Source organism: Amphibalanus amphitrite, unplaced genomic scaffold (assembly GCF_019059575.1).
Source record: "Amphibalanus amphitrite isolate SeventyFive unplaced genomic scaffold, NRLGWU_Aamphi_draft 000305F_arrow, whole genome shotgun sequence".
In the NCBI taxonomy this organism is placed as follows: domain Eukaryota; kingdom Metazoa; phylum Arthropoda; class Thecostraca; order Balanomorpha; family Balanidae; genus Amphibalanus; species Amphibalanus amphitrite.
The window spans coordinates 132,396-141,073 of record NW_024881800.1 but is presented as its reverse complement, the minus strand read 5'-3'; the positions used below and the strand labels follow the sequence as shown (position 1 = coordinate 141,073).

At 46.2% G+C, this 8,678-nt stretch overlaps 1 long non-coding RNA gene across 1 annotated transcript; it reads left to right on the top strand.

The window, feature by feature from the left end:
- The first annotated feature begins 415 nt into the window (after positions 1-415).
- LOC122388002 lies at positions 416-8,186 on the top strand. The gene is made up of 2 exons (XR_006257721.1): positions 416-938; positions 6,958-8,186. It is a non-coding gene; the product is annotated as an uncharacterized LOC122388002 (long non-coding RNA).
- The last annotated feature ends 492 nt before the right edge of the window (positions 8,187-8,678 follow it).

The following is an 8,678-nucleotide window of genomic DNA, read 5'->3' as shown; positions in this document are numbered from 1 at the left end:
CCCGCCTCGTCTGCACCCTGTCCCGTCCACCATCCACCGTCCACCGCGTCCACCCAGGGACGCCACTGGTCGCCACTCGCTCCGTTCCAGTCGAATAGTCCACCGACAGCCTCACCGTTCCACAGTGGCAGCTTCCCAACGCTAAACACCACGTGCGCGCGGCAAACTGACGCGAAATTCGGCCGCTTTTTAACCGCCTTTGATCGGATCAAACGGGCCGAACCAAGGCCGAACCGACATGCCCTGTGGCGGCCGGATGACGGTGACATATCCAAACACGTCCGTACCCCCTCCAGGTGGGGGTGGGGGGGGGGGGCAGGTGTCGTTTTTGTCAAACGTCGGTCGAGCACGACTGGCGGCGTCGGACGTGCGTTTCACGAGCCGCGCTAGGTCACCACGCTAGTAGATGGCTGTAACGAAATTCGTTCCTACCCCGTCCTCCACCTCCCTCTGTACCTACTTACTGCCCAGCCCCCTCGCCCACTTACAATACCCTTATATGGTCCTCACTCCTCACCTGCGACGCCTGTCCTCGCCCGCTTCTGATTGGTGCTATGATATGACGTACATCTATATGTATGACGTGTGTGTATGACGTTTGAATATAGCGGCCGACGCCGAACGCCGAGCAGTAGCTGTGAAAGGATCAATCGAAAGCCAACCGCCGTAGCGGCCTGACGTATCGTTATTCAAAGTCTCGGCCGACTGTTTATTACTTTTGGATTCTGTCGTCAAATTTGCAATACATACTTCAAGAAAAGAAAAACCGTGTTGGTTATACGGCTCGAACAAGAGGTCCCCAAACAGACTATCACAGAAGAAGAAATTGTTTATTTACTTTTTACATTTGTTACAAATGGTGCCGTGACCCGGATCAAATAAAAAACTCAAGAATTGAAATTGGTTCCGCAAGAAATTGCTCTACAAGTCTACGAACAGTAAGCTGTCACTCTTTCCTATCTTTTCCCTGAACGTCTTCGCCCACATTTTCGCTTTCGATTGCTCAACTGTTATTGTGCCTGTGTACATTTGTGTAATTTTTGCATTGTGTGACTGTTATCTCCGCAGATGTTTTCGTGTGTCAACTGAACTGTTTATTTGTCAACGCTCCATAAACACCACTTGTTTGTATTCGCTGATTGATTTATACTTACCAGAGTTTTCAAAATGTCTGAGGCAGTCATCACCAAAGCGCTCCAAAATATTTGTCAGGAACTCCGTATTCAGGGTCTAACTCAGCACATCCGAACATTCTCCGGGGAGGGTTCCGCCAAATTCGCCCAATGGTTAAACGACATGGATCAGATATCTATTACCTGCGATTCAGAGCGTATGTGTGTTTTGGCGACCATCACTTTAAACGGATCCGCTGGTGCGTACGCTTCACGCATGCTAAAAGAAAACCCCCAAATCACGTGGTCGGAACTCCGACGCAAACTAAAGGAAAGGTATAGCGAAATGACTGATCCGTACCTGGCTTCGGAAAAATGCAGACGTCTAAAACAGAACCGTGGTGAGTCGGTACAAAATTTTGCTGAAAAGCTGCGGACAATGGCGTCGGAGGCATTCGAAAATCTCTCTACCCCTGAGGCGCAACGCTTCCTAGTAGAAGTGTTCCAAAAAGGCGTGAGCGACGACAGCTTGGCGCGAAACTTGATCAGGAAAAGATTCACTAACCTCGACGACGCCCTCGCTTTCGCTGAAAGTGAGCAGCAGGCCGACAGGACTTTCCAAGTCTGCCGCCATCACTCCCCTCCTCAGTCCGACGTCGAACCCATGGACTGCAGCGGTATTCAGTCCGCTACAGACTCTGAGCTTCGGACCACTATTCAGAATCTAACCTCCCAAGTGCAGCGAATGTCTCGCGACATCCAAAAACTGAAACCGCAAAAACGTGCTCAGACCGCCCCACCGCAGGTGCGTTTCAACGTACCTCCGACTACTCCCCCACCGACTTACTTCAACGTTCCCCCGACAGCTCCCCCGCAAGTCCGCTTTGATGTTCCACCCCCGCTGATGTCGTACTATGGCAACGTACAAACTCCCCCTCAAGCCCCTCCGACTCCCAGACCGAACTACCAGTGGACTGAAGATGGATCCCCCATCTGTATCGCTTGTGGCACACCTGGACATGTACGCCGTACGTGCCGACGCAACTCCACCCGTCCTCCTCCCCAAAGTACCCAGGGAAACGCGAACGCGCGTCTCGAAAAATAGCGACCAGAAACGCGCCAAAGAAAGACGGTCCGAAACGGAAAGTTTCTACAAAGAAACCTGGACCGCAAGCAGCACAAATTAAAATTAAACCTGATACGCCGATGTGCTATGTATCTCTGAGCGACCAAAAAGCCTATTCGTTAGTAGATTCAGGAGCGGACATATCCCTTATTTCACGTGAAGCTTTTGATAAAATTCAGTGCAGGAAAATCAAGGGTTTTTCTACGAGGAACTGCGTTCCTATTCGTTCTATCTCTGGTCATAGACTCACAAACTTCGGAACGGCCGTACTACAAGTCAAAATTGCAGGATTTAATCAACCGTTCAAATTCCAAATCGTAGAAGGTCTGAAAAACGACTGTATCCTAGGCAACGACTTTCTCTCCGCATTCGGTGTTCAATTGGATTTTGGACAAAAGACGATGAACCTCAACGGTAACGTCATCCCTCTGCGACCGCAACGTCTGACTTGCCAAACGACGACATCTTTGGTTCGAGTGCCTCACAAAGTTACAATTCCTGCTCAGTCGTATATAGAGATTCCTGCGTTAGTCAACCGTGTTCAATTGCTAGATCAAGATTGTATAGTTCAACCTTTGAGCAATGCACCCGTTCTAGGAGAAGAACCTGGTTTGTGTTTGGTTGAAAGTGTAGGTCACGTAGACAAAAACAAGCGTATTACAGTCGTGATAGTGAACGCCACTGGTAGGGATTACGTTTTGCCTTCTCGATCAGTCATTGGCATTGCGGAAGTTTTAGAAGACCCGGAAGGATGCATATTTACAGCTAGTGAGGAAGGTGACCAGTGTAGTGAACCGTCAGATGACGTCCCCGAAAGTCAAAAAGCGCTATTGTCACATGTGTCCGAAGATCAACGTAAAAAGATACAAGACTTCTTGGCCCAAAATGAGGATTTGTTTGCAAAAAGTGATTTGGATTTAGGTTGTACTGATTTAGTGAAAGCAACAATTGAAACTGGTGATCATCCACCAATTAAACAGCGACCTTACCGGTTGCCTTTCAGTCAGAGAAAACTTGTAGAAGAGCATATCCAGAAAATGTTGCAGGCTGGCATCATTTCCCCTAGTCGTAGTCCCTGGTCTAGTCCGATTGTGATTGTAGATAAAAAGGATGGACAAAAACGGTTTTGTGTTGATTTGCGTGCTTTGAACAAGATCGTTGTCAAAAATAGTTACCCTCTTCCGCGCATAGACGACATTTTGGCTTCGCTTGAAGGTGCGAAATATTTCACTTCTTTAGATCTCCGCAGTGGGTACTGGCAGATAGCCATGGATCCCGAGTCAAAGGCCAAAACGGCATTCACTTGTTTCATGGGCCAATACGAGTTTGAAAAGTTATGTTTTGGGTATGTCAATGCACCCAGTCTATTTTCAGAGCTTATGAATAAAGTACTGTGGGGCATTCAACACAAATTTACTATTGCGTATTTGGATGATATTTTGATTTATTCAAAAACCTTTGAGGAACATTTAGAACATATAGATGCAGTCTTTTCACGTTTGAGAGACGCTGGCTTGAAATTGAAGATGTCAAAATGTGAGTTTTTGAAACAAGAAGTAAAATACCTAGGCCATGTAGTTACTCCATCTGGTATCAAACCGGATCCCGAGAAAATAAGTGCAATACAAAATCTCCGTCCTCCGACAAATGTCAAAGGCGTCAGATCATTCCTTGGTATGTGTGGATTCTACAGGCGATTCGTTCCAAATTTTGCAAGGATAGCCAAACCATTGACCGAGCTAACAAAGAAAAATCGTCGTTTTTATTGGGATGATGCATGTCAGTCTTCGTTTGAAACTCTTCGTTCAGCTTTAACAGTTGCACCAATTTTGGCATATCCGAACGTAGATAAGCCGTACAAGTTATATACTGACGCGTCACAAAACGCCATAGGTGCTGCGCTAGTCCAAGAGACTGAATTGGGTGAAAGAGTCATCCAATATTTGTCGCATCAGCTCAACGAAACCCAGCAACGCTGGCCTACTATCGAGCGAGAAGCTTATGCGATTGTATATAGTGTACAAAAGTTCCGTCCCTATTTACTCGGTTGTAAAGTTACGATTATGACGGACCACCAGCCCCTCAAGCACCTGTTCACCAGTGAAATGAAGAATGCTAGGATTCAACGTTGGGCGATTATATTAGATGAGTATGGATGTGATATACAGTATATTAGTGGACGTCAGAATGTAGTTGCAGACGCATTGTCGCGACTGGACACCTCAGGAGAGGATTGTCACACGGATATCCCAGGAAATGGATTAATGACTAGTGAGTCATTACCGTGCCATGTCGACGAATGCGTAGACACATTCGGTGTAAATAATGAATCTTCGTGCAGTGTGAATGTGATTGATTCCGATAGAGCGCCTGACATTCAAGTAGAGACTGAAGTGCAAAGAAGTGAGTTACCTGAGGCTCCTCCCAAGGAAAAATTCAAAGAGTTTTTACAAGGACATCCCGACCTTGGTTTACTTCAGAGAGAGGATCCCGAGATCCAACAATTGATCAAAGTATTACAGGACCCAAATCATTCGAACCATGCTGTAGTGTCTCGTTATTATATTTTGGAAGACGGTCTACTATATCGAGTTTCTGATCCGTCCAAATACCCCTCATTTCCAGGTTTGCAGTTAGTTATTCCCAAGCCCCTACAGAAACTGATCATCGAAGAAATTCATTCAGGCTATTTCGGCGGACACTTAGGTATAGATAAAACGTACGACAAGATCCGTTCACGTTATTTTTGGTCCGGTTTATATCGAGACGTTGTTCAGTATTTAAAAACATGTGTCGCCTGTAATATGCGGAAGCTCAGACGCGAGCGACCCCCTCTGCAAGATATGCCAATCCCAAAATTTCCTTTCGAGCAGATCGCAGTAGATACGTCCGGTCCGTACCCTGAAAGTTTCCAAGGAAACCGGTACATTATTACTGTCATCGATTTATTTTCTGGATGGCCAGAGTCGTTCGCTACCTCATCAAAAAGTGCAGAAACGGTTGCTCAAATTTTATTAGAACATATCATCCCTCGCCATGCTTGTCCTAGAATTATGATTTCAGACAATGGTACAGAGTTTTGTAACGCCGTCATAGACCAAATTACAACTTTTAGCAACATTAAACATATCCGAACTTCCGTTTACCACCCGCAATCGAACGGCAAATGCGAAAGATATAATCGAGTTCAGAACGACATGTTAGCAAAGTTAGTGAGTAAATCTCAACGTGACTGGGACACAAAGCTTCCTTCAATCTTGTCTGCTTATCGCACCGCGAAAAACGAGACTACCAAGTATTCCCCTTTCTTCCTTCTTTACGGTCGTGACCCTGTTCTACCACTCGATAGCATTTTATCTCCAAAATATCGTTACCAAGGTGAAGATTACGTACCTACCATGCTCGAAAACATGCATTCTGCCTACAGTCATGTGCGTCACAACCTAGTACAAAGTCATGAGAGAAACAAATTTTATTACGATCGTACCGCCAAGCCAACGAAAATCAAAGTCGGTGATATGGTTTACTTCAGAAACCCTACAGAGGCGACTCAAAATGCTTCCAAACTGTCGTGCCATTGGAAACCTTTTTACCGCGTTATCAAAGCCATCAACGACGTAACGTTTGTCATTAAGAACCAGCTGTCTGGCGATGTCAAAGTAGTGAACGTTCATAATTTGAGATTCGCTGATCCAGATACCCTTTGGGAAAACGTGACAGAAGAACCACATCATATCAACAGCAAGTACGAAAGTAAACAGAAGTCGTTTATCCCGGTTCCACTTCGTGTGCAGCCTCCACGTCAATCAAAGTTCTCCTTCGCTGATACAGAAATGCATAATACTGAAACAGTCACAGATCGGTCTTTTCGTGATTCAACCCCCAGTTCGATATCAAACCCTGTTGAAACTTACGCTCCAGCGAAACCGTCGCCGAGTGAACAAAATTACCCACCTTTACCTGAAGATTCTGATTCCGATGCAGATCTTGACGTGCCGTTATCCGAAATGCGAAAACGATGGAGAGAAGAAAAATCGAAAGACAATAGTTCTGACGACGAGAATATTCCTTTGTCCCAATTAGCAAAGCGCCTGAGAACGGAAAAGTTATCTGATCCATTCGAAATTGAACCTACCCCTATGAAAAGACCACTCACCCGTACAGAATCAGAGTCGAACGACATGGATGCAGAAGCGCGTAGCCCTCCTTCAAAATTACAATGTGCCGACCAAGACCATGAATCGGATTCAGACGAATTGGACGCCGATGGTGTACATATTGAAAAGGAGCAGATGTGTACTAACCCACGTGTGAAAGAAGCCCTGTTAGTTAAGATGCTGAAAACGCATGAGAAGCTGATGACCGACATGTTCAAACAATTAGAGAAAATGTAAAAAGGTTCCCCGGCCCACTGAGTTATTACAGGTCGGACGACAGCCGAATGTCTACAGTATTGTGTGGAACCCAGCTAGTACGATGAAGGCTGAACGGCTGTATTGTGTTATAGTGTTTATATAGATTATGGATCCCGGTTTGTATGCCGAAGACAACGTAATCGCGGTACCACGTTGTATTGTGTTTAATGATATACCGACTCTGGCTAGTATGCCACAGCCATTTATGTGTTGTTCATTTTACGTTCGGTCAGTGAACCGTTCAATTGTTCGTGTACTAACCTCATGTTTGCGAAATGTTGATAGTTGTTTGTGTGTGTTCCAGAGATGTGGGCAAGACCGTTCTTCCTGACATTCCTGTTCTATCTGACATCTCCGACAACGGCCAACGTTCTCTTCCTGCCCCGAGGCCATCTCTACGCTTCATACGACCACTGGACTCTTCACATCCCCATCGAAACCAGGACATTATGGACGTTTGTATTGAAGCTGGAGCATCATGTGAAGCTCTTTAAAAGTAAAGTCAGTAGTATATTTGCAGAGCACCGCCAACAATTGCGAAGTGACCAGGCAATTCAGCTTTTTGCTAAGTTTAACCAGAGCGTAAAAGTTATTGACATTGTAATAGATACTTGGTCAAATGCGGTACTTGTTGATTTTTCGGAAACTAATGTTTCACTCCCCGAAGCCGTAAACTTCATTCCCCCACTTCAGGACAAAAGTGTCCATTTGTCTAACTTGAAGAAACATATTCAACAGATTCGAGTACGCAATGCTCAGCATAATAAAACTGTCGTTATCCCCGCCATCTCGGTCACAACGTGTATTGTGGTTGCGTTAGTGCTATTAACTGTTCTATACGTCCGATGTCATGTGTTTAAACCCATTATGATCCGACCCCAGAAAGTATCCGCTCAAAATCCTGCCCCTGACAGCGTTATTGTTGAAGAAACGTCAAGTGTAGCTCCAAATATCAAGCCCCGGGAAAAACTCACGGACCCAAGTCCCTCGTGCTTAAAATGGTTAAAACCGTCTCCAACCCTCGCTTCTCAGAAATCCGCAGATGCCTGATGCAAATATTTTCCAGAGGAGTTCTTTCTCCGCAGCAGAGGTACCAGTAGCGGCGCTCCCACACTCGGTCGAGCCGCCGCCGGTGCTAGTCAGCGCCACTGAGATCGGGCCGCCCCGCATCGGACACCCCACGTCCGGGCGCCCCGATAAAACTACGCTGACGCGTGGTCTGGTCAGCCGACACCGGACGGACGACCCACAACAATACGCGAGACGTGAGAACGTCAATGTGTCAATATCTGACACACGATCTGGTGTCAATGGACAATGGACGGACAAACACGTGTCAGACAGCAGCGTCAAAGGTGACCTAAACCCTCTGAACTCTCTGAACTCCCTGAACTGATGTGCCCGCAGCGGAATTTTACCAGTGATTGCGAAGCGAGAACCGAATCGATGAGCACGAGTGGGACAGTAGACTATGTTTCGTAAGCGGACAATGAAGAAGACTCTATAGACTTATAGCTACGAGGACTACAACGAAAAAGAACGGGAAATTGTGTGTTGAGGTGCTGTGTATATTGTTGTGTTAGGTGTTGTTTGTGTTGTGTCGTGTGTTGTGTACGTTATATCATGCATCATATTAGGAGTATCCCAAGCCGAAAATTTTGGTCAAAATTTCAGCTTTAAGGACCTCGCGTTGTGTTGTAACGAAATTCGTTCCTACCCCGTCCTCCACCTCCCTCTGTACCTACTTACTGCCCAGCCCCCTCGCCCACTTACAATACCCTTATATGGTCCTCACTCCTCACCAGCGACGCCTGTCCTCGCCCGCTTCTGATTGGTGCTATGATATGACGTACATCTATATGTATGACGTGTGTGTATGACGTTTGAATATAGCGGCCGACGCCGAACGCCGAGCAGTAGCTGTGAAAGGATCAATCGAAAGCCAACCGCCGTAGCGGCCTGACGTATCGTTATTCAAAGTCTCGGCCGACTGTTTATTACTTTTGGATTCTGTCGTCAAATTTG